The 24823-nt window shown below is 44.1% G+C and overlaps 1 long non-coding RNA gene across 2 annotated transcripts in view; it reads right to left on the bottom strand.

Moving 5' to 3' along the window:
* LOC115514586 overlaps positions 1-24551 on the bottom strand; it is a 46066-nt gene extending 21515 nt beyond the window's left edge. Inside the window, exons 1-2 of one of the 2 annotated variants that reach the window (XR_004343698.1) lie at positions 24452-24551; positions 1161-1322 (exon numbers count right to left, since the gene is read on the bottom strand). This is a non-coding gene — a long non-coding RNA (uncharacterized LOC115514586). Of the gene's footprint in view, positions 1-1160; positions 1323-1450; positions 1715-24451 lie in introns of those variants that run through there. The other variant, XR_004343699.1, reaches the window with a different exon arrangement.
* Between the last annotated feature and the right edge of the window lie 272 nt (positions 24552-24823).

Below are 24823 nucleotides of genomic sequence, written 5' to 3'. Positions count from 1 at the left end.
TGGGTAAGGCGCCTTTAAAGCTAGTAATTATTAATTTTTTATTTTATTATTTTTGAGAGAGAGAGTGTCGCTCCGAGCTGTCAGCATAGAACCTGCTGGGGGGGGGGGGTGTGCAGATTGCCAAACTCAGGAATGGGGAGATCATGACCTGAACCGAAGTCGGACACTTAACCAACTGAGCCACCCAGGCGCCCCTAAAGCTCATGCTTTTTAACAAGACCTGTTATCTGCTAGTCTGAGGCATCTCCCCTGTCTCCGACTTCCAGCGCTCAGCTAAGTTACCCTCTAGGACCACCAGGCTCCATGTGGGCAGGAATCTCTGTTTTGAGTAGCTTCTATATTTTGCCCACATATTTATTATGTTTTTTTTTTAATTTTTTTTTTAACATTTATTTATTTTTGAGACAGAGAGAGACAGAGCATGAACGGGGGAGGGTCAGAGAGAGAGGGAGACACAGAATCTGAAACAGGCTCCAGGCTCTGAGCAGTCAGCACAGAGCCCGACGCGGGGCTCGAACTCACATACCACGAGATCGTGACCTGAGCCGAAGTCGGACGCTTAACCGACTGAGCCACCCAGGCGCCCCCCAACATATTTATTATGAATACAACATATTTTGAGCGTCTAGCACAGTGCCCAGCACATAACACATCCCCATTGTATGTTTGTTTGAATAAATGAATACAGTCAGAATGAAGAAAGTCACCAAGGCTGTGGTGAGAGCCCTTATTCTCTGAGCAACCTGATATTTTTTTCTTGGTGGAAAGTAGATTCAGATTTTGAAAACACAAGGCTTTCCTGTGACTTAGGTGAATGAATGACTGCAAACGGGGTCTACAAAGGAAAGCAGTAGAGTGGTTGGACCCGCCGCCTGGGCACCACGCCCAGCTTTGCCCCTCAGGAGCCATGCGTGCCTGTGTCCCCGACCGCCATGTGGGCCTAATGGCAGCACCTTCCTCTCAGCGTTTTTATGCGGATGAAGAAAGTCAGCTGGTTACAAGCACTTAGAAAAGGGCCCGGTGCATCCCACTAAATACTATGTGCCGTGTTTATGAGTGTTTTTCAGGATCCCATGAATTTGCAGAAATTGTATGCAATTATTACATGAAAGAAGAATGCTGGATTCTGTCACCTCACAACTCCCTCCGCTTGTACTCACAAGGTCAGAGTCCCAGGTGGCATCTTGGTGAGAGTGACTGCCTTGTCCCAGCCCGCAGTCCTCGGGGTCACCTGTGTGGTCCACGTGAGGCAGTTGGGACATTAGTCCATCACCTCTGTACTTAAAGCCAGCCCGACATTTGGACTGTTAAGAGGTAACACCCTATAAAAAATAACACAAAGGCAAAAGGGGTGATTCACCTGGATGACAATATAGACGTTGAGCAAGGGGCCAGGTTGTTCCCAAATGGCAAGTGAAAATGCCGGAAAGGCAGCCTGCGTGGAGCTTACCATGTTAACCTTGATCTGTTTTAGGCATTATCGAAGAAAGGAGCTCTGAGGGCACAGGGCAGCTTTAATCAATAGCTCGCTGTTCCATATTAGAGATGTTTTTTCCTTCTTTAGTGGAATTTTCCATTAGACTCACTGACAATGTTTCATGTCAAATAAGTAATGAATTGAGCTGAACAGTCAAGGCTGCGATGGGGCGATCCAGTAAGAAAGGCCACAGCAAGTGCCAAAGGCACAGGTCAACACGCTATTCTATCCCCGGCATATTCAGTTCCTAAAATGCAGTCACAAACATAAGGACTCAAATGAAGGTAAACTCTGAAACTCACAATTCAAGAAAAGTCGGACATTCCTGGCCCTTATTTAATTGCTACATCTCAGGAGAACAACCGCAGCCACTAAGAGGCAACGCCCTTGAATTGCCTTCGGAGGAACCTTTCCAGGGCCCTAAATTCAAACAGCTGGAATTACCATTCCAGAACCATCCGCTCAGGCTTTGAAAATGAGAGATGTGCCTCCTCCTAGGAAATGTACATTTTGTTTCACGGATGGGACACAGTGTTCTGGACCTCGTTTATTCTCCATATAAACAGGATTTTTTGAGAATCACATGTTAGCCTTCACGGCGGACACAAGTTACTGCAAATTCATTCCCATCGCAAAAGGTTCTGAGTGTGCAGAGGAAGTTAAGAATAAAAGCCTTATAACCAAACAACCTCTGCTCCCAAAGTTCCCAAAATTCGAAATAAAGAAGATTTTGGTGTGAAAACATCACTAAATTCCATTTTAAACATCCGAAATTCTTAAGAAGAGACTCAGCTGGGGGAGATGAAGTATTATAAGATAAATGACAGAGTAATGAAAACCTGGTGGCTCAGGTAGCAGAGGGCAGGTAAGTCAGCAATGTGTTTGCACAGGATGAGGAGGCACTTGCCTGGTTTCCTAAGTTCTGCTCACATGCAGAAAGTGATATGGACGTCCCTAGCATTTCTAACAACTACAGGTAGATTTTTTAATTTATTAATGTTTATTTATTTTTGAGAGAGAGAGCATGAACAGGGGAGGGGCAGAGAGAGAGGGAGAGAGAAAGAATCCCAAGCAGGCTCCAAGCTGTCAGCACAGAGCCTGACACGGGGCTCGAACCCATGACCATGAGATCATGACCCGAGCTGAAATCGAGTCAGACACTCAACCCACGGAGCCACCCAGCTGCCCCTACAGGTAGTTTCAAAGGAGGAGGAAATCTTTGCAGAGGGAAGCCTTGACTCTCAGGCAACCACATCTTCAAAACTCTCGGGGTTCCAAGCTGGGTCCCAAACAAGAGATATTATGCACACACACACTGGCATACAAAGATACCTGGCATATATTTGCATCTCTATTTTCTAAACCAATTAAATATGTCTTGGCCTTGAACCACCAACCTGGCAGAAAATCCCGCCTGAGCTGTGCTTTGGGGATTCCCCTCTCTCTGAGCCTCTAGGCTCGTGCAGGAACCCCTGGGCCCCAGCAGTCCAGAGAACTGGAAAAAAGGCCACGTGGATGTCATGAAGTCCGGTTGCACCTGCTCCTTTCTGACTGAGGATCAGCATGAAGATCTAAGCCAAGGCTTGCAGGTCAGGCTGGCTACTCTCCAAGGGCACATGACTCATGGGACCCATCCAACACCCTGTGGATATGCAGGGCATAGTTTTGGAAACTCCTATGGGCCTAAACTCAAGCCATCCCCCGCTGCCCACCCCTCCTCTTCCTGTCCAAGAAGCAGCCTTCTTCCTCTGTACTTGCGGTGGAGGAGGTGTGGGAACAATTTCAGCCTCCTAACTGCCCTCCCTCAACTAGAGGGGTAACAAGATATTACAAACCACATGCCTGAAAGCAAAATTTTGGGGTGTTTTGTCCCTACTGTGTTTGTTTGCTTTTGTTACTTGCCAACACTTAAAAAAAACCTAGAATTTTCATGTACATATCCAGCTTCCTATTTTCTATTTAAAAATCAGGTGCTCTGGTAATAGTGGGGTGCCTGGGTAGCTGAGTCGGTTGAGCATCCAACTCTTGATTTCAGCTCAGGTCATGATCCCAGGGTCATGGGCTAGAGTCCTGTGGGATTCTCTCTCTCTCTCTCTCTGCCCTTTTCCCCTGCTCGCACACTATCTCTAAAATTTAAAAAAAAATTTAATGTTTATTTATTTTTGAGAGAGAGAGACAGACAGACAGACAGAATGCGCATGGGGGAGGGGCAGAGATCGAGGGACACACAGAATCTGAAGCAGGCTCCAGGCTCGGAGCTGTCAGCACAGAGCCCGACGCAGGGCTTGAACTCACAAACCATGAGATCGTGACCTGAGCTGAAGTCAGACGCTTAACTGACTGAGCCACCCAGGAGCCCCAAATAAAAAAAAATTTTTAAACAAAAAGGTGAAAATAAAAGTCAGGTGCTCTGGAAATAGCAGGTGCACATTCGCACACGCCATGGCTGGTGGGAGCTGACTAATGGCTTTCTTTGGGACAAGAGTTCCCTGTTTGCCACAATCTCCACCACTCTCTATTGCTGCACTGGGGCTATGTCACAAACTTACATTACCTACTTGTGAGAATTGAATTTTACAATTCTTGATCCAGGCCTTAGGACATAAACGCTTGGCTGCCTTTCTGAGAACAGGAAAAGGAACAATTACATATTCCTATCTGGGAATCGGAAAAGGAACTCTCAGATTTCCCAAAAGACAAGACAAAACATAATGTCTCAGTAGCTTATCCTGTCATTTACACACAAATATGACTCCTCTGATGGCAAAGCACAGGAAGGCCTAAGCGCCAGCAACCACGAACTTGCCCATCGCACATGGCACGCAGCAACTGATTCGTCCAAGCGTTAAGGGAAAAAAAAATCATTCTGATACTTGTTAAAGTGATAAGATGGACTTTGTTAGGGACCATCTCAATATGTGTGGGGATCGCTGCAATGGGCTCTTGCAGTAATACAACAAGAAAAGTGGGGATTTATAGCCAAGGGCCAGTGGGGGTCCGTGGATGGAAAGCTGACCAGGTGGAAACATCAGAAGTGAGGAAGATTTGGTTAAAAGGAGCCAACCGGATCCTTGCTGAAGGCAGGCTAGGTGAGCAGGCATCCATTGCCTGGGGGCTGGGGGGTGAGGAATCTGGTCACACAGGACTCCATGCATCACTGCAGGGGAGGGGGTTGCTGGCTAAGCTAACCTAGGCTGGCAGGCCCAAGGGCCAGGCCTACTTGAAAAAGAGTCAGAGGAGCCAGACGCATACCCCCTTATAGATAGTCCTCTCCCTGGAAGACCAGAAGGGCCATCACCAGCCGGCAATGTCTATAAAATGGCAGCCTTTTTCTGCCCCAACTCAAGGAGCCACGACTGAAGAAAAGACAGGAGAATGTGAAGAGCAGGACAAATTCCCAAAACAGCAGGGTGGGGTTTGTGAAAGGCTGCACTAGAAGTGACCAATATCCGAGCAACCTGGCTGGCTCCGGCAGGAGAGCATGTGACTCTTGATCTTGGAGTCATGAGTGTGAGCCCCACCTTGGAGGTAGAGTTGACTTAAAAAATAATAAATAATTTTTAAAGGGGCGCCTGGGTGGCGCAGTCGGTTAAGCGCCGACTTCAGCCAGGTCACGATCTCGCGGTCCGTGAGTTCGAGCCCCGCGTCGGGCTCTGGGCTGATGGCTCAGAGCCTGGAGCCTGTTTCCGATTCTGTGTCTCCCTCTTTCCCTGCCCCTCCCCCGTTCATGCTCTGTCTCTCTCTGTCCCAAAAATAAATAAACGTTGAAAAAAAAAATTAAAAAAAAAATAATAAAAAAATGACCAACATTAACAGTTTAACCCAAGTAGAAAGAGAAGAGCTAGCCTAGAAGTGACAGGGGACATGGGCTCGCACTGCCACTGTCCACCGAGGGAGGCTATGCAGCCCATACAAGTGTGATATTACAACACAACAGTTGAAGTCAGGAGATTGCGTCGCACATTACAGGAAAATATTAGAATGCAGAAAGTTAAAAGGTTGTTGGGTAACCTCCCAATATCCATCTCATCCCCCTAACCAGAGTGACAAAGTCCCAGAAGTTCTTGGGAGTGAGTTTTCCAATGTACCTGAATCTCGAGGAAGACTTGAAAGAGGAAGAGGCCCCCTTCCCTGAGCACCCAGGCCACCGGATATAACCCAGCGTGGAGCTCACCCTGGTGCCCCAATACAGTGAACCATAACCAGCGTTGTTTGTCCCTTTCATTGGACAGGCTGGCAGAGATGTGCCACTGAGGCCAGGAACCAGGGGTCTCCCTCGCCTGGAGGACTTCCATCTGTCCAAGGGAGACATTCTCTGTAGACACACTGCATGAGCAATGTATTTTTGCCTTTGAAACACCTTTCAGATTTACAAATCTCATCCTCCAGACCCTTGAGCTGCAGTGTTAGTCTTTAGAAAGCAGCTACTCTTGACAAAATGCACACCCAAAAATGAATAGCTACCTACCTTCTAGAACCCCACCCCACCCCACCCGACCCCCCAGGCTAGCCTGGCTCCTCTCCACCTCCTTCACTTTCTAAACTGCAGGTTTTGGCAGGACTGTTACGGAGACCACGATCCATCACAAAGTCAGGGAAAAGAGAAATGTGATTTATTCTCTCCACCCACCCCCCCTCATCAGGGTTACCTGAATTTCTAAAGGTAGACGTAGAGGGGCCAAATATGCAAGAAAACTCAACCATCAGAAGTCCTGTTAGTAATAAATGACTAAAGAAGAGCTTTTCTTTCTTCAATCCTCAGAGCCCTCTTCCCCTCAGAGAAGTCCACAGAACTGGAAAGATACAGGAGACAAAAGAGGTAAAGAAAAATCTAGGGCAAAAAACAAAGAAGTGGAAAACGGCAGGACAATGTTCTTGAATGCTAAACCAAGCCCCGATTAATCAAACGTTTTGAATGTGAATCCCCAAGTCAATCTTTTCTTTTTCATTAAAAAGAAAATGTCTACAGTCTAACAGTTTAGAGAACAGGTCTAAAATAGAATTGAAAATGTAAATTAAAAAATTTGTTACACCTAACTGAAGCAATAAAAAAAAAAAAAATGCGGGAAGTGAAAGTAACTAAAATTGGCTTCCCTCCTGCTTTGTTTAAACATTTGTTGATGTCTGCTTAGAACCGAGCCAGAGAAAGGATGAACAGGGAGGGGGGCGGGGTGCCCGCTAATCAACTGTGCACTGGAACAGTGAGGGGGCAGGGGGAGGGCCGGGAGGGTTGGGGCTCGGGCCTAGGGTACTACTGCTCCCTCCCCCCACCGCCTCCCGGGCCTGGGCACCTCCACCTGTGAGCAGCCGCCTTCTTTCCACCTGCAAAGCTGCCTCCGGAGCCCAACTGCCCTTAGGAAGGTCTGTTACCGCTCGGCCTATCAAGCCCACAGCCTTCCGGGTTCAGTGGCTGCTAAGTCTTTTTAGATGTTAATTTTATGATTCGCTCAAAGGCTGTCCAGAGAAAGAGGCTTTTTAAGTAACGAAAGAATCCAGTGGGTTTTAAAGCCTTGGCAAGCTGATTCAGATCGGTCTCTGGAAAGGTACAAAAGCATGCTGCAGAACTGGTCTGGCTTGGAACTGAAACCTCACTTAGGAGAAAAAGCGTCCCACACGGGGAGGCGCCGCTTCCAGGAGGGAACTTAGCAAGGGGCCCGTTTCCCAGCGTGGCTTTTTTACCTCAGGAGATTTCCTCCCTGTCCTGAGACACTGGGAAGAATCACCAAATGAAAACTCCTGTATCTCAATACTTAAGATGCGTCTCCACGCAGTACAAGTGCCTATGGCTGGATTGAATTCGATGAAAAACCATTTTTCACCCGTCTTGTCCAAGACTCAAACTTGGGATGACTTTTCACTTGCCGCGGAATTTTCTTTCCATTTGCAAGACTTAAGTGTTCAGCAAGTATGTGCTGGTGAAGGGGCTAACACAGCCCCGAAAGGCCACACGGGACCGCCGGCACCGGGAGCTGCAGGGATGGGGGGGAAGTGCAGAGGGGCGCATGCTCTTCCCCCGCCCCCTCCCACCGCAGTCACCACCCAAGCCCAGGTGCCCCATCCCCCACACAGGCAGAGAAGGGCTTAAGTGGCTTTTCTTTCCTCCCCCTTTTTTTTAATTTTATGAAATATTTCAAACATACACAAAGGCATAAAAAGTAATGCAATCAGTGCCTTTTATCCTCCACCACACAGCTCAAGGAATAAAACATTTCAAGACGAGTTCCCAACGTAATTCTAACCCTAACCTAATTCTCTCCCTTCGAGAAGCAACTCCCACCTTGAATTGAATTCTGCAGGGGCCCTGTCTACATAAATAATTTGAGTTGCCCATATTCCTGTGCCAGCACCACGCTGGCAGCCCCGCCTTGCTCTGCGCCGTGAAAGAGAAAGGGCAGCAGCTAGCTGGAACGGTCTGCTGACAGCCCTTGCCGGAACCTGGCCTGGCACAGAAAGGCGCAGTCCAGAGCTCCTCTGACATCCGAGCAACAACGTGTGCTGTGCAGGGGGGTGTGAGGACGGAGGTCTACGCAGGTCTCTGTCCAAGCGCTGACCTCCCTGCCCAGAGGGCAGGCAGCCCCAGTCCCAGGCACTGGTGGGGGAGGTAACCCATGCCAAGGAAGGTGGTCGAAAGTACAGGGACTCCTAGGCAGGGGGACCCAGGACGGGGGTCCCATATTCCCCAGTCGAAGACTGGGACTGGTATACACAGTATGTATTCTTCTGCAGTTTACATTTCCACGCAGTATCGTGAGATTTATCCATTCAGTATTCCACTATTTATCCATTCTCCAGATGATGGTAATTTCATGTTTGCAATTTTCCACTGCAAAAGAGTGATATTTTAGATAGTCCTGTACATGTCTCCTTGTCATGTGCAAGGGCTTGTCTAGGGTATGTACCTAAGTGAAGATTTACTGGGATCTCGTCATCTCTGTATTTTTTCAATTGGTTACATATTACTCTACCAAGTGGTCACCAGATTACATTCTGGACCGTTTGCGTCTCATCCACACCAGTAGTTGATGCCCATCGAGAGTTGGAATTTGCATCGATCTGAAGGGTATAAAAGATTTCATTGCGGTTTTAATGTTCTTTTGCCTGATTACCAGGAACTTTTTCTATTAATTTTCCATTTTGTTTTTGTCTTGAGCGAATTGCCTGTCTTTTTCCACTGGGTTGTTCATCTTCCTGATTAACAGTTCTGCATGTATCCTGTCTATTAACCTTTTGCTGCTGGTACTTGTAGATAAAATACGTTGCACGTAACTTCTCAGAGTCGATGACTTATCTTTTTATTCCTGAATTTTGTCATGTGATGAAGTTTTGAAATGTAATACCAGGAAGTTGTCAATCTTGTTATTTATGCTTTTTTTGTGATTTGTAAGAAGTCTTACCATTTTTTCTTAAAGGTGGAAATTTTTGTCTTTCCTATTAGGATCTTTAATCTACCCTGGGACTGATTTTTATTTATAATGTGAAGATGTGAAGATTCAATCTTTTTTTTTTAATATGTGTAAAACTTACCCTTTTTTTAAAGATTTTATTTTTAAGTAACTTCTACCCCTAACATGGGGCTCAAACTCACAATCCTGAGATCAAGAGTCGCATGCTCTTCTGACTGAGCCAGCCAGGCGCCTCTGAAGATTCAATCTTATTTTTTCCCATCTGATTAACCAATTGTCTGCACACCATTCTTTCCCCACTGATCTTCCACGCCTTTGGAGGTTTACCAAATTTCCATGTGCACATGGGTATTTTTCTGTGCTTTCCACTCTACACCATTCATCTACTTGTCTGTGTCTTCACCGATGCCACTCTGGACCACTTAGTCCTAGTAAACGATGCCAAACCTGTGTTTCTTCTAATCTCGTTATCCTGGCACTTTGTTTTTCTACAAAATTATAAAATCAGCTTGTCAAGATCCCAGAAAACCCTGGTTTAGAATTTTTTTTTAATGTTATTTTTGAGAGAGAGAGAGAGAGAGACAGAGCGCAAGTGGGGGAGGGGCAGAAAGAGAGAGGCACAGAATCCGAAGCAAGCTCCAGGCTCTGAGCTGTCAGCACAGAGCCCGACGTGGGGCTAAGAACCCACGAACCGTGAGATCATGACCTGGGCCAAAGTTGGATGCCCAACAAACTGAGCCACTCAGGAGCCCCTGGTTTAGAATTTTATTAGGATTCAATTAGAATTGAATTTATAGATAGATTTAGAGAGAATGGACAACTTTGTGAAGTCATGTTTTCCTATTTTCCTTGCATATATTTTTTCATTTTTTTACCTTCAATTTTTTGATGTCTCCTACAAACAGGATATAGATTTGTCAAAAATCAATCTAAAATTCTGTCTTAAGAGGCAAATTTGGTCTATCAATATTTTTTATTAGTAGTACTAGTATTAGTATTGATATACTTGGGATTGTTTCTATTTTGCTCTTTCCCCTGCTCATTTTATGCTACCATTTTTTTTTTCCTCCTTCTCTACCTTATTTTGGATTAAGAAGTTTGACTTAGTGGGTATCTGGGTGGCTCAGTCAGTTAAGTGTCCATTTTGGTTCAGGTCAGGTCATGATCTCACAGTTCGTGGGTTCGAGCCCAGCATGGACCTCTCTGCTGTCAGAACAGAGCCAGCTTCAGATCCTCTGTCCCGTTCTCTCTCTCTGCCCCTCCCCTCTCATGCTCTCTCAAAAATAAATAAGCATTAAAAAAAAAAAAAAGAAGTTTGACTTAGTTGTTTTCCCTCCACTGGGTTCAAACGTATATAGTTAATTCCATGGTTCTCAAATGTTAGTGGCATCAGAATCACCTAAAGACCTTGTTAAAACACAGATTGCTGGTCTCCAAATGAGCATTTCTGATTTAGATTTCTGGGACAGAACCCAATAATTTTCATTTCTAAAAAATGTTTCTCTGTGCTGCTGATAATACTGGCCCAGGGAGCACACTTTGAGGAACACTGCTCAAATTCTATTCTTTTAGTGCTCAGCCTTTGATTTCTAACATTCATAATTAACAAAGCATAGAACTAATAAGTATCTAGGCCATTCTTCCCAAAAATATGAGGACTTTAAAATATTTGAAGTCTAATTTTCCTCTCCCATCACACATGTTTTTGTGATCCAGGATTTTAATCTGACCTTGTCTTTTAACTCCCAAATCAGATCCTATTGTAGGCTGAGGTTCCGAAGACCTTCACGTATGCTTACCAGTTTTGTTCACTCAGTTTTGCTTCTTGCATTTAAGAACTTCTTCTGGAATTATTTTCCTTCTTGTGGATCACATGCTTTAGAAGTTCTCTCAGTGAAGCTGTGCAGGCAGTAAATGCTCAATAGTTTTTGCTGCCTTTGTTTGTTGTTTTTGTATTTGTCTGTTTTGTTTGTGGGGGTGTTGGGGGGGAGGTCTGAAAACATCTTCTTTGCACCCACATTCTTGAAGGATAAATTAGCCAAACGTATAATTCTATTTACCAGCTACTACTGTGTCTCTGCATTTGGAAGGCACCGCCCCTCTCCCGCCTCCACTTCCACTGTCACCTTTGAGGAACCTGGTGTTGAACTCACTGCTCTGCCTTCATAAGGCACCTGTCTTTTCTGTGGCTGCATGTGGTTCTGGTTTTCTTCAGTGATCTCTGTACCATGGTGCTGAGTCAAGGTGTTTGTTTTATTTATTCTGCTTGGGACTCGCTATTATTCATGAATCTAAAGACTCATAGCTTTTAGCAATTATGAAAAATTCCCAGAAATTCTCTTGTTGGAAAAAAAACACCTTTTACCTGTTCTCTCCACTGTTCTTCTGGAAGTTTTATTGGAAACATATCTGGTAACTCCTGCCTTTTCTCCATTATTTTGTTTCTCTGTGCTGTGTTCTGGAAAATTCTTCAGCTCTAATTCGATTAACTCCCTAAATCTTTCTTTAGATATATCAAATCTATTTAATGCATTTGGTGATTTGTTTTCTGAATTTCATTGACTATACTTTCAAGCTCTTATTTTATTTGGTGCTTTTTCAAATCAGCCTAAAACTAATCTGTGCTATTAGAAGTCAGGATAGTAGTTATCCTTAGGAGAGGTATGAGTAATGACTTACAGGAAATATGGGGGATGTTCAGATTGTGAAATTTCACCAAGCTGTACACTTATAATTTGTGTACTTTTTGGCATGCATATTATACTATTATATTGTATCTCTTGTTCCTTTCTTGTGTATAGTTCATTTTATTTTTGTTTTATATTTTTAAAATGTCTATTTATTTTGAGAGAGAGAGATCGCAAGCAGAAGAGGGGCAGAGAGAAAAGGGGAGAGAGCATCTCAAGCAGGCTCTGCGCTCGTAGCTATCAGTGCAGAGCCTGATGCAGGGCTCAAACTCAGCAACAGAGAGATCATGACCTGAGCAGAAATCAAGAGTTGGTCACTTAACCGACTGAGCCACTCAGGCACTCCTCTTGTGTGTATTTTAAATTTAATGAAACATTTTAGACATTCTTGTTTTATATTCTGCATTTGATAAATCCAGAATCATAAGTTTTTAGGAGTTTCTGTTAATTTTAATTTATGGTAGGTTGTTTCTTCATCTTTTTAATTTTGGAGCGAAAGAGTATATTCAGCTGGAGTTTTCCTATAAGGCCTAGATTGAGGCTATGTCTCCCCAGAAAGATCTGCACAGCCTCTGTGACATATCCTAAATTGTTACCAACTCAGTGTAGATTCAAACCTCAAGCCCAAAACCCATACAAGTGGCAATGTATGGTTATGAATTCTCAGAAGCTCAGAAGCTCCTTCCCCGCCCCAGGACACCCCGCCTCCACACCCCCCCCAACCCCGCCCCGCCCAGCATGGGCAAAGACAAATTTCATTATTTCTCTTTGCTAAAAGTCAGATTTTTTTTTTTTTTTAATTCAGTCCATTCTTTCCCAGGGACATAGCCCTTGGGGGGGGGGGGGGGTCTTCAAACCCTCAGTTTCATCCCCCTAACGAGGCATAGGCTCTCAAACCCACGTACCATCCAAGCACCTAGGTTACCTGACTAAGCACCCGCGCAAGGCCTTAGCGTTTGATTGCAATGCCCGTTTCCTGCTCCCTTTCCATTTGTGGCCCCAGGGAGTCTCCACGACCTCCTCCTGACCTCATATACACTTGATAGGATGTTTGTTGCATTAACTTAGCATTTCTAGGTATTTTGTGACTTGGGTTGTTTTCACTCTGTTGCTGTTGTCTGTTCCTATGGCAGAATTAGCAGCGGTTCCGGCCTAGTTCACAGCGCGGTGTGTGTTGGGAACAGGACCCAAGGCTTCATTCTCAGAGTTGTTTCTGGAAGCCTAGCGCAGGATTCCTGCTCCTCCAGCCCTTCCAGGGATTCTGTAAGAAGCTAATTCCCTTTGTCTAGCTCTTCCTCCTTAACCTAGAAGGAGTGCTAGGGCACCTGGGTGGCTCAGTGGGATAAGTGTGTGACTTCAACTCAGGTCATGATCTCACAGTTTGTGGGTTTGAGCCTGCGTGGGGCTCTGTGCTGACAACACGCAGCCTGCTTAGGATTCTCTCTCTCCTCTCTCTTTGCCCCTCCCCCTGCTCATGCTCTCTCTCCCTTCTCTCAGAAATAAACATTAAGAAAAAAAGAAAGGAAAACAATAGAAAGAGTGGTTTCTGTTATCTACAGCTGAGCTCTGCCTGACAGACATCAAGAGTCTCAAGACAGAAGAGGAGGTTAATAAATACACAAGGGTTTGACCACATTTGTAATTGAAGAAACACAAATTAAAATGAGATACTTTAAATTTTTTAAATTACTTTTCAAAAAGGTCCATTTCACCTATATATTGGCAACTATTCAAAATAAAATGCCTGGGATGGTAAAGATTTGAGGAGACAGAGGCCCTCTCATTCACTGCTGCTGCTAATGGAAAATTAGTACAACCTTTCTGGATAACAGAGCTTTAAAAATGTATACAACCTTTGACAGAGTGATTCTACTTCTGAGTTTATCCTCAAGGAATAATTAAGTAGGTGCACAAAGACTTAATTGCAAGAGTGTCCAATGAATTATTGTCTGTAATTTTTTAAAAAGGACATGATCTCCTGTGGAACAATGGAGGGCCGGCCAAATAAATTACGGCACATACATCATACAGAACATCATCTGGACTTTGAAAAATCCGCAGCACAAGAATGCTAGAGACCAGGGAAACTGTTGCCAATGTGCTAAATGGGGAGACCAGTGACAAACAATATGCACAAGATGATTCCTTTTTGGCAAAATAAGAAGCTGATAAGATTTTCAACATATCTGCAAACAATATGCATCTCAGACATTATTTTGAACAAAAGGAGTCAGATATAAAAACTTCATCTTAAAAGAAGCCCAAATCATGTTTGCCTTTTTGTGTCCGGGGAGGAGAGGAGTCAGGGAAAAATGGATATTGACTGGAAACGAACATAGAGACATTTCTGTGCTGGAAATGTTTCGTACCTTGAGCTCAAATGTAGTCATACAGGTACCCACAAATGTAAAACTGTATTGAGCTATGCGCTTAAGACAAGTGTGTTTCGTGCACCTTATTGTCTGTGTGTTAAAACATGAAGAAGTAAGTCTTTCTGCCAGTGCATCCCTGCCCCCAAACACCACTACCGCACACTGGAGCCTATGGTCAGTCACGTGTTGACTGTATGGAGAGAGGTGTGACAAAGAGATAGTCTGTGTGGCAGTGGCTTCTGTCAGGCCACACTGCTCCCCGAGCTGCCCCTAGAGCTATACCAGCTGCCATGCCCGCAGAGTCCAGTTAGAACCTTCCTTAGCCATTGGATACGCCCATCTTCATGCTGAGGTTTGCCCTGGTCTCTGCCCCTACCCATGCGGATGACCCCAGCTGAAATCCTCTGACGGCAAGAAAAAGGCAGAGAGAAGGAGGATGTGCCCCAGGAGAGGAGGGGGTTGAGGGTGAGAGGTGGGGAGCAGACACTGAAAGGGGTCTAATTCTAGGAATTACCAAGCAGGCACGGTGGTTAAGCACCTCCCATTGGGAAGGAAGGAAGGAAGGAAGGAAGGAAGGAAGGAAGGAAGGAAGGAAGGGTGGGTAAAGGAAGGAGAGAAGGAGAGAGGGAGAGAGGGAGGGAGGCAAGGAGCATAAAAGATTTCGGTGATGTGCACTAAAATAGAGTTATGGATGATTTTAATTTTTTGCTGGTCTGTATTATCTAATTTTTTTCAGCAAATGTACGTTATTTTTTGCAATAAAAAGAAGAGGGTGTTTTGTTTGTGCTTTCCAGTACTTAAACAACATGCTACAGTAGGAAGTGGATAATATGTTTCAGTTCCCAAAAGGTCCTGTTCAATTTTGATCAAACGTCAATGTGCCCTGATCTTGATCTCAGGTCAACCCACTCTGGTGTCTGATCATCCTGGGCAATTTATCACCTTTAGGATTGTGCAAGAAACATGATTTTGCTGGGAGTCTTTTTCTCGATAACAAATTACTAAAGATAGAGCCAAGAAAAAATGTTGTCTGGCGCACAAATGATCAGACTGTGCATTACTCCAGCACTACACACAGCGTTGATCCTGGCACAGAACACCTGTTCCCAGGAAAGGCTCCACAGACTCTTTAAAAGCACTTGGAGACCGCTCAGGATGCTCAGAATCTAAGGAGACATTCTCTGGAGATTTCTGCAAAAAAGTCAACTGCTGCACAGGTGTCTTAAGGATGGCACAGGAAGTCTCTGTGATGCCTTTAAGGTCAGCCCATACAAGCTCCGCCCACTCTGCCACTCAAAGACCCTGATCCAACTCCATTCCCCACTTAATGTTCTTACTTCTGTTCCTGACCGGGATAGCCTGGTTGTTGTGGGGGGTTGTTGCCACAATTTAAAATCACGTAGATGTTAGGGTGCTTGGGGCGCTCAGTCGCTTCCCGCTCAGGTCATGATCTCATGGGTTTGCGAATTTGTGCCCCACATCAGGCTTACTGTTGTCAGCAGAGCCAGCCTCGGATCCTCTGACCCCTCTCTCTCTGCCCCTCCCCCACTCACACACACTGTCTCTCTCTCTCTCTCTCTCAAAAAATAAATTAAAAAAACATAAAATCATGTCAATGTTGACATAACCCCATTCTACACTCTGTTTGGTGATTATGTGCTTCTGAAAAGCAAGTCTGAGGTGACCTGGGATGCCCAAGGGGCTTCTTTGCAGGAGGTGGGCTTACCAAGTCCTAGAAAGGTGCACGTAGTTGGAACAGGCAAGGAGATAGTTTGCAAGGGCTTGGAGGCAGGACTATGATGAAACCCCATCTAGCTGGAGCAGAGAATTTAGGTGGAGCTCCTCCCCAGAGGCCAGATAGAAGCTCAAGCCACATTTAATGATAGGACGGAAGGGAGGGTAGGATCTAGGAGAGCAGCTGATTAATTTGGATTTTACTCTGAGCAGCCCAGTGATAAGCTGGAAATGTACTTTAGGCAGATAGATATGTGCGGGATAGATAAGGAAGGGAGCAGTGGCGAGGAAGAAGCTGGGCTGGAGGCTAACCTCCCAGAAGAGGGAGGACTTGGGGAAGCAGTCATAAAAACAGACATTGCAAAATAAGAATCATTGGATTTTAGTGCCTAACTGGATGTGAAGGGTCCCAAGCAGGAAAGAATCAGTCAGTGCTGACATATAAACCCAGGGAAATTTGATTCACTCTCTTGCCTCCTTCCCATTCATTCATTCACTGCTCATCAATTGAGCATTTACTATGTAGCAGGCCCCGTGCAAAAGACAGAAAGGAAAAAGATGGATAAGAGAGATAGCGTCTGCTCCGGAAGTTTATAGCCTAGTGCAGGAAAAGACAGAATCCATAGTTATAAAAATGATGTGGAGCTGCAGGACTGGCAGGTGGCCCAGGGTATTGCAGAGCATGGAGAAGGGTCTTTAACCCCTTATGACAGGTTGCCATCAGCGTCAACACCTCTCCCCCACACTGGCTCACTGCCAGGACTTTAGATGAAGGCAAAAGATGCAAATTCCCAAAGGGCTAAGGGTGGAGTCTCTCGGACCTCTGGGAAGGAGGAGTAAATGGGAAGGAACTCAAGAAGCCTGGCTTCCTTTACTGAGCACACGGTGTGGTGGGTGGATCCCAACCGTACCAGGTAACCACATATTTGGTTAGATGCCTGCTTAGCTTTTCATCTACCTTCCTCCCACTATTCTGAAGATAATGCTGAGAATACTGGATATTGGAGTTGGAAAAGAACATCTGATATACACAACCTTATTTTCTAGATGAAGAAACTCCCCTGGCAATTTCAACCATAGCCAATTTCAAACCCCATGGCCAATTTCATATGGCTTTTTACACCTCTCCACTTGCTCTCACCAACAAAACTTAACTATATTGATTGGGTCATTAGAAAGCTAGGTGATGAATACACAATACTCTATTAATGAATCACAGAATGGTATTAAGACCTATAATGACTTTTTCCTTCTAGGTTCATTTATATTTTGTAACAGAAAGTTCTTAAATGCACTTAACAAAAGACAGGTAAAGAAATGCATGCCCCCAGGTAAATACAATCTGGTAGGAGCAGAAGAGGTAAACAGGCTATCAGCAGAAGGGAGTGAGAGCTTCTCTGATTTCACCCTCCACACCCAAGTCACTGCCTCCTTGGATTTCTATGAATGCAGCTAATCCTATACATTCAAATTCTCACATGGACCAAGCTGATGGTGGTATGATCTAATTAGGAGAAAGGGCAGGTGGAAGATAACAGTCATGAAGGCAAGAGGACACCGAAGAAACAAGACAGGAGTGATGCTACATCCCAAAATTGGGATTTGAAACTATTTCACAAAGTAAGGTATGTAATGTCAGTTGCGTATGAGAGATTTAGATCAATGCTTTGGGGTCAGAATCCCTTGGAAGCATCAAAAGATGGGCCCTCTCCTCCTAGTGCTGACAATGATGAGCTGGGACCCACTTCCCCAGGGCAGGTTGACTCTGTTCTCCAGTCCTCTGGCCTATCTTCCTCTCCAAACAGTGCACAATGTTTGTGCTGCACCAAGGCCCAGCCAAAGGGACAGAAAGGCTGAAATCCAGCTCAGGCTCAGCTCACCAAGCCCTATGTCATGGCCAGGTCTTTATCAGTCCAAAGAAAAGAGTAACTTTTCTTTTAGTGATCTAACCAAAGACGTGTCTGTTTCTAATTTGAACGAAGGTATATACAGACCAGGGGCATCTATCGAGCTCTTGCCTCCCTGGAGCCTACAAAAGACTAAATTGATGTCTTTGGAAATAAGTAAGGTAACCTCAGTCACTCCCAGGACACATGACAGACCATGCCAAACAAAAAACAGTTCTGAATTAAAAGGAACACACTGGAGAGTAATCTCCTTCATCACTCCAAGTCTCTTGGAAGGTGTCCACTATCACCACCTCCATTCAACATTGTACTGAAGATCTCAAATAATGCAATAAGGCAAGAAAAAGAAATAAAAGGCATAAATATTGGAAAGGGAGAAGTAAAACTATATGTATTTATAGACGACATGATTATAAACATAGAAAAACTAAAATAAAATTATAATTAATAAATTCATCAAAGTCACTGTCTATAAGGTTAATACACAAAAATCAACCATATTTCTGTATATCTACAACCAAAAATTTGGAAATAAAAAAATTGAATACCATTTACAAGAGTATCAAAACTATAAATACCTAGGATTAAATCTAACAACAACAAAAATTGCCAGATCTCTATACTGAGAACTGCAACACATTTCTGAGAGAGATTAAAGAAAACCCGAATAAATAGATATTCCAACATGAAGGAAGAAGGGATCTGTACAGTAGATAGATGTATCTTTGACTCGAAGTGATATTAGTTCTAATTAGGCTGTGAAATGTTAAGACTGTGAAATGTACATTACAATTCCTAAAGCCACCACTAAAAACATATAGAAAGACATATAATGAAAAATTCAACAGAAAATTAATATGGAATATTAAAAAGTATTCTAATAATCCAAAATAAGGCAGGAGAGAGGAAATAAAGATTGAAAAACAGGGAAAAAACAAAAAGAAATAAAAATTTAAAAAAAATAATCTAAATCCAGACATGTCAATAACTACATTAAACACAAATAATCTAGAGGAGCCTGGGTGGTTCACTCAGTTGAGTGTCCAACTCTGGATTTTGGCTTGGGTCATGATCCCAGGTTCATGGGATTGAGCCCCGCTTTGGCCCCTGCACTAAGCACAGAACCTGCTTGGGATTCATTCTCTCTCTCTCTCTCTTTCTGCCCCTCTCCCCTGCTCGTGATCTTTCTCTCGAAAAAAAAATTTTTTTTAGTTAAAAAAAAGAAGAAACCATAAGTAATCTAAACCAGGGTCTGCAAATTTTTTCTAGAGAGTGCCAAAGAGTAAATATTTGGGGATTTCTGAGTCATATGGTCTCTGTTGCAACTACTCAATTCTGCTTTTGTAAAGGAAAAGCAGCCAAAGAAAAGCTATAAATGAATGAGCACAGTGATGTTTCAATAAAACTTTAGTTACAAAAACAGGCAGCTAACCAGATCTGACTCACAGGCATAATTTGCCAGCTCCTGATCTAAATATGCAAATTAGGAAATAAGAGATTTTCAGGGTAGTAAAAAAACAAGACCAAACAATACGCTGTCTACAAAACAAAACACACACACACACACACACACACACACACACACACACACACAACCTCATCTTAAATATAATGATAGAGGTAGGTTAAAAATGAAAAGATGGAGGGGCACCTGGGTGGCTCAGCTGGTTGAGCATCCGACTTCGACTCAGGTCATGATCTCTGGTTTGTGGGTTCAAGCCCCATGTTGGGCTCTGTGCTGACAGCTCAGAGCCTGGAGCCTGCTTAGGATTCTGTGTCTCCCTCTCCCTTCCCCTCCCCCATTTGCGCTCTGTCTCTCTCTCTCTCTCTCTCTCTCTCTCTCAAAAATAAATAAACATTAAAAAATCTTTTTAATGAAAAGATGGAAACCAATGTGCCATGCAAACACTAACCAAAAGAAAGTTGGAGTGGCTAGGCTAATATCAGACAAAGTAGACTTCAGAGCAAGAAAAATTACCGGGGATAAGAGGGACATTATTGCTAAAAGACAATTCTCTAAAGACTCTCTGAACACCTTGTGAGCAGATCTGACCCAGAGGCAACGACTGTCTAGGATCTGGATTATCTTTTCAAGGATGTTTGTATACAGTCAACAGCACTGGGAACAGAAACAGTGCTTCCCTCTCAAGTAAGACAGCAGCTAGTTTGCTTCCAGTCCGGGATAATAGCGATAGTATCTCCCTTTGGTGCAAAGGTCAGGAAGATTGCAAAGATTTGGGTTCCCTAATCACAGGGATCCTCTGCTGTGATTCAAGGAACAGCCTGTGCGGGTGCCATCTGGACGATGGCTGCCTCATCCCCTGAGAAACGGGGCTTAAGGAAGCAGCACAAATGCCGAGTGTGGCTACTGCTCGTGGCTAATAGCATCCTGTGTCTTCTGCCAGCATCCATGAAACTGTGGCAGGCTAACGCAGTAGCTTGCAAGTGGGGTAAAACCTCGTAGCCTTCACTGTCCTTGCAAATGATAAAAGGGTCACCAAGATAGCACAGCCATTCTAATATATGCACCTGACAACAGAGCTTCAAAGTACCTGCAGCAAAAATCGATAAAATGAAGGAGAAATGGACAAATCCAGAATTACAGGTGAAAAGTCCAACACTCCTCTCAATAATCAACCAAACAAGTAGACAGAAAATCCGGAAGGATACAGAACTGAAAAACACCATCAACCAACTAATGTAATTGATACTTGAAGAACAGTTTGTTTAATATGTTCTTCCTGAGGAACAATGACCAAAAGAGAGATATCCAGGGTTATAAGACAAGACCTGACACAGTTAAAAGAACTGAAATAATATAAAATACGTTTTATGCCCACCATGGAAATCAGATATCAGTAAGAGAAAGATAACTGGAAAATCTTCGTACTTAAAATTAATCAACAGAACTTCTGGTTTCAGGTCTCCTGGAGGTCCAGTCTTAGAGGGTACTCACATTTTCCTGGGCTCTATCTCCAGAAGCCCCACTATGCTTTTAGGCAGGAAAATTAACCATTTTGAAAAACACCCAAAGATGTCTCCAAGTAACAAAGGCCTGCCCTCTTAGGGAAACTACCAGAGTCTTATCTGATTTGAAGGAATGGCAATTATCCAATTCTAGGCCCCTCAAGCCTTCATGTCTCAGGTAAGGAGAGAGGAAAAAAAAAAAAAGGTTAAGAACTGCTTCTAAAGGTCACAACCCAAGGACTCAGGCCCACTAAAAACAGATTTGATTATATGATTACAGAACACCTCCCTCCCCTCACATCTTACCACCATATCCACAGGGCTCCGGATACAGTAACAGGGATTACAATGGACAGAGCTAGCTGCAAAACAGTGTCTATTCAAGGAGTTCTTAGGGAAACCCAAAGACAACAGGGAAGCACAGAAAAATAAGGAAACTAGAGGAAGCCTCTCGTACCTACAACTATAGCAAACTAAACGTAGGCAACTCCTGGCCAGATTAACATAAAACTTTACCCTAAAAGCCTGATCACCCCAGTTCCTCTTACCTACTACATTATGTCTAGCATTCAGCAAAAAATTACCAGGCATGTTAAAAGATAAGAAAAAATATAGTTTGAAAAGACAAAGGGAGCATCAGAACCTGACTTAGAGATGACACAGAGTTTGGAGTTGTCAGATAGGGAATTTTTAATAATTATGATGAGTAAATTGAGGACAAGGAAAAAGTAAACATGTAAGAACGATGGTAATAAGCACACAATATGGCCAATGACTTTTCACACAGATGCAAAGTCAATTCAGTAGAAGAAAGTCTTTGAAAGGACCTATATCCAGAATACATAAATAATTCTCAAAATTCAATAGTAAAAAAAAATAACCTGTTTTTCTTTTAATGGGAAAAAGGCCTGAACAGACCTTTCACCAATGAGAATAAATGCATCTCAAACAAGCCCATAAAATAATGCTCGACATCATTAACCTTTATAAAATGGCACATTAAAACCACAATTATATACCACCATCTCCTATTGGAATCACTAAAATAAAAAGTGACAATAACAAGTGCTGATGAGGATACAGAGCAACTGGAACTCTCACATTGCTGATGGGAACACAAAATGGTTCTCTCTGGGAAACAGTTTGGCAGATTTGTATAAAGTTAAATATATATTTCCCAAGTCACCCAGTAATGCGCTCCTGGGTATTTAAACTTAAAGAAGCCAGACTCAAAAGGCTATTCACTGTATCATTCCATTCATATGCTATTTTGGAAAAGGCAAAACTATAACAAAGAACAGATTCATGATTCCCAGAGATAACAGGTGGCAGTAGGATATGACTACAAAGGGAGTTTTCTGGGTGATGGAACAGTCTGGATCCCGATTATGGTGGTGGTTACACTATTTACACATGTGTCAAACCTCACAGAAGTGTCAATTTTTAAAAACTCAATGTTATTGTACGTTCATTTAAAAAAAGTAAAATAAAGATACCATAAAAAACTAAATAGCAGGCGCCTGGGTAGCTCAGTAGTTAGGCATCCAAATTCGGCTCAAGTCATGATCTCACGGTTTGTGAACCCCATGTGGGGTTCTGTGTTGACAGCTCAGAGCCTGGGGCCTGCTTCAGATTCTGTGTCTCCCTCTCTCTCTGCCCCTCCCCTGCTCGTGCTCTGTCTCTCTCTCCCTTAAAAATAAATAAACATTAAAAAATATTAAAAGAAAAAAAACTAAATAGACAAGGCAGACTAGGAGAATATATTCATGATACACAATGCTTAACAAAAGACTCATATTCAGAAAATACAAAGCATTCCTAGGAATCCTAGGGGAAAGACAGACAAGTCTATTTTTCATGAAAAAATGTTACCCAAATGGCTAATAAGTTATAAAAGGGGCTCGACATCATCATTCATTTGGAAATACAAATGAAAACCACAAGAAAATACTGCTACATACTCACGAAGGATTTAGAAGACTGTTAATGCCAACTGTTGGCAAGGATATTAAGTAACTAACTTTCAAAAACTGATTCAACCTTTTGGGGAAACTGCTAGGCAGTGTCTATTAAAACTAAACACACACCTATCCTATGACAGAAATTACATACCTGCTGCTACATACCCAATAAAATCGAGTGCATTTATTCACCAAAAGACTGTTAAGAATGTTCACAGCAGCTTCTTCATAATAGCCCAAAACTGAAAACAACCAAATTAACCATCAATGATAGAATTGGATAAATTAATTGAAGTGTATTCATACAAAAGAATACTGCCCAACAATAAACAAACTATTGATATATGCAATACCATGCATCAATCTTACAGACATTATGTTGGGTGAAATAAACCAGACAGGGAAAAAAAGCACACTTCTTGATTGCCATTATATAAAATTTAAGAACAGGCAAATTAATATATATTAATAGATTGCAAATAGTGATTACCTCTGGGGTGATAAGCATTGGCTGGTAAGGAGCAGGTGGAAACCTGGGGTGACTGAAACGTCCTACGTCTTGATCTGGGAGCTGATTTCTTGTGTATACATACATAAAAGTTCACCTACGTGTCCTCTTAAGTTCTGTGCAGGTTATTATGTGTAGGTTATACCTCAATTAGAAAAAAGAAAAATGAAGGAATGAAGGAGAAAAGAAAGAAAATGGAAAGAATGAAAGGAAGAGACTGAGGAAAGAAGAGAGGGAGTAAAATTGAGGGAGAAATTAACATGATCACCCGGGGCGGGCAGGGGAGGGAGGGGCTCCTCAAAAATGTTACTGGGCATCTACTGCTATCTGCATCTTAAAGATGGAAACGCTCTGAGCTTTGCTGATGTGTTCAGGGTTCACAGAGCGGGGGTGTGACCCGTGCAGAGGCTGGAACCCTGATGTGTACGACGTCAAAGCCTTTTTGTTTCCACCTAAAAGCTCAAAAGTCACCTCCTCCTAGAAAGGTGACCTGGAGAAATGCCTTCCACCCTGCACTGACCTCTTCCTCCAGGGAAGGACGTCTATCTTACTACCTTAGGCCTCGGCTGGGCGTGGACCCTCTATCTCCCACCCACAATTGTGAGCCTGCTCCCAGAGGGTAGAGCCGCGCCCCTTCATCTAAGACTTCTTGCAGGGCTCAGCGCCGGCTAAATTAACGTGTTCTCGGGTGGGCCCAGGAGTCGCCCCTGGAAACTCGGTTGCGGTCTGCTCTTTAAACATGCCCTTTGATTACGCAAGCCGCAAGTTGCGGTCGGCGCTTCTTTCCGACTTGGAAACCAGTCAGGAGAGCAGCCACGACTTGTATTGAACGAGAGCCCAGAGTCGGGGTTACACAGACCGCAGGTTCCGCGACCTCCGGAGAAGCGGCCGACTGCCTTTCCGGCACACGTCCAGCGGAAGCAGGTGCGCGCCGGCCCCGCCCCGCTCACCTGCGCGCGCAACCCCGCCCCAGCGCGCGGCTCGGAGACTCTGGCTCGGGCACGCACGCCTTTATATGGCGCTATTTTTGTCACGCGCTCCGATTGGCCGGTTGCGAGTGACGACACGCTCGCGCGCCGCGGGGCGGAGCCGAGATCCAGGGGAGGGGCGCTTCCGGCGGGACCCGTGCCCCCTGAGGGTGTGTGTTCCCGTCCCCAGGCTTCGGCAGTCTGTAGGGGTACTCCGTGCCCACTCCGCAATCTGTCGGGTGCGTTATGTTTTAGTGAAAAAGACTGTGTGGCCGAAAGGGCTGCTGAGAACCGCACTAACTCATGCTTCTGGGAGGGAGTTGCCAGATGGCATTACACTTCTTACAAACCACATGGTAGAAACAGCACGAACCTTACCAGATGCCAGCCCGACGCTGCTCCCGTGTCATTTCCTGTCTAGAAGCGCTTGTCAGCCCCATCTGCAGACCTGTCTTTGCCATCCTTACCTCTCCCTTTGCTGAAACAGCCATCTGAGGCCTCTGTGCTTCCTCTGACAGTCGCTGGGCCTCACTTCTCTTTCCTCGGTGCTGTCATCTGTCATCTGTCTGTCTCTGAAGCCAGAGGAACAAAACACTTCTTAGAAGGCTCTTATTCCCACCGTATTCACGTCCCATTTCGTGATCAGAGCCACGTCTGGCCTTTCCTGCTTTTCTGGCTGTCCATCGATCAGGCCGCATTACTTAGTTCTGAGTCTCCAGGTTTTTCTGTTTATTTTTGGTGACTGGTTTTGAGCTTCTTTGGTAAAAGTTACTGAATAAATGCCAACTGTGATTCACCGAAAATCCTTTTACTACTACATAAGCAGAAAGGACCATTCG

Source organism: Lynx canadensis, chromosome B2 (assembly GCF_007474595.2).
Source record: "Lynx canadensis isolate LIC74 chromosome B2, mLynCan4.pri.v2, whole genome shotgun sequence".
In the NCBI taxonomy this organism is placed as follows: domain Eukaryota; kingdom Metazoa; phylum Chordata; class Mammalia; order Carnivora; family Felidae; genus Lynx; species Lynx canadensis.
Note: the sequence above shows the minus strand (reverse complement) of the source record. Positions and strands in the feature narration are given on the sequence as shown.